General features: G+C 42.7%; 1 non-coding gene across 1 annotated transcript; it reads right to left on the bottom strand.

The window, feature by feature from the left end:
* Nucleotides 1-246: 246 nt before the first annotated feature.
* Nucleotides 247-350, bottom strand: LOC127747171 (small nucleolar RNA R71). Its single transcript, XR_008008975.1, has one exon. It is a non-coding gene; the product is annotated as a small nucleolar RNA R71 (small nucleolar RNA).
* Between the last annotated feature and the right edge of the window lie 1,359 nt (nt 351-1,709).

A 1,709-nucleotide genomic window follows, 5' to 3' on the forward strand; every position in this document is an offset into this window, starting at 1 on the left:
CATTGTTCATTTGGTGGGAGTGCTAATGAAGATCCAAACCAACATCTCACAAAATTCCTGAGAATTTACGATACTGTGAAGTCCAATGGAGTTCAGGAAGATGCCTATAAACTGCTCTTGTTCCCATTTTCACTTAGGGACAAGGCAGCTAAGTGGCTGGAATCATTCCCAAGGGACAGCCTAACAACCTGGGATGAGGTGGAAAGTAAGTTTCTGGCACGTTTCTACCCTCCACAAAAGGTCAATAGGCTTCGATCTGAGGTTCAGACTTTTAGACAACAGGATGGTGAGACCCTCTACGAGGCATGGGAGAGGTTCAAAGAGTTGACAAGGAAATGCCCACCAAACATGTTCCCTGACTGGGTGCAATTGCATATTTTCTATGATGGACTTTCTTATGAATCAAGGAAGGCTGTAGACCATTCATCAGGAGGTTCATTGAATAGGAAAAAGATTGTGGAAGAAGCCATTGAAGTGATTGAGACAGTTGCTGAGAATGAATACTGCTATGCTTCAGAGAGACACAACACTACCAACAATCTCCGTGGGATCGACCCTTACTCACGTAAGGTATTACTTGGACGACCCAGTGCACTTGCTGGTTAGTTGTGTGAAGTTGTAGTGATCACAATTTCGTGCACCACAGAGCTCACCAGGAAATTAGAAACAAATCAAGTGGCTGCAATACACACACAAGATCAAGAGGAAGTAAGCACTGAAGGAGGTGATTGGGAAGAGGCCAACTATGTGGGAAACCAACAAAGGCAATCATATGATCCACATTCCAATACTTACAACCCAGGATGGAAAAACCACCCAAATTTTGGGTGGGGAAACCAGCAAAGCCAACCACAAAACCACAAACCTTACAACCACAACCAACATAACAATTCCACATACCAAAACTCCAACCAAAGATCATACCAAGCCACACAAAACACTTACTCCCAACCACCATATCATGGCCAAAATAACCAATCTGCCCAATCTGATCCGCACCAACAATTTCAAGATCAATTAAACAGGATAGAAGGAAGGTTAGTAAACATGGGTCAGGACATAAGTGAGTTGAAAAGCTTTAGGGATGATGTGAGATCGACCTTAAGAAACCATGGCGAAAAACTCAAGTGGATGGAGGCTCGAGTAGGAGAACTTTCTCAACAGGCCCCTAAGTCAACTGCAGTGTTCCCTAGTGACACAGAAAAGAATCCTAAAGGGGAACAAAAGGGAATGAGATGGGAAGAATGCAAGGCCATCACCACATTGAAGGAAGTCTCAGAAGAAGAAGGAATCAGACCCTCAGAAAAGGAGCCAGAAATCTTGAAAGAAAGTCTGGAAGAAGCTAAGCAGGAAAGTGAAACGGAGTAAGCTAAGGATATGCAAAAGGAAGGCACGCTGGAAACATACCAACCAAAAGCACCATTTCCTCAGAGGTTAGGAGGAGGTGAAAAAGGGAAAACATATTCAAGGTTCCTAGAGACATTTAAGTCTCTCCATATCAATATTCCTTTTCTTGATATCCTCCAGCAGATGCCTACACATATCAAGTATTTGAAAGAATTGCTGAGCAAGAAAAGAGTTTTGAAGGGAGGACAAACTGTAATAATGAACAAGGAATGCAGTGCACTCATCAAGAAGGACATAGTCTCTAAGAAAACAGACCCAGGAAATTTCCATATCCTTTGCATCATAGGGGAAACAAAAATTGA

The sequence above is a fragment of the Arachis duranensis genome, chromosome 4, assembly GCF_000817695.3.
Source record: "Arachis duranensis cultivar V14167 chromosome 4, aradu.V14167.gnm2.J7QH, whole genome shotgun sequence".
NCBI lineage: Eukaryota > Viridiplantae > Streptophyta > Magnoliopsida > Fabales > Fabaceae > Arachis > Arachis duranensis.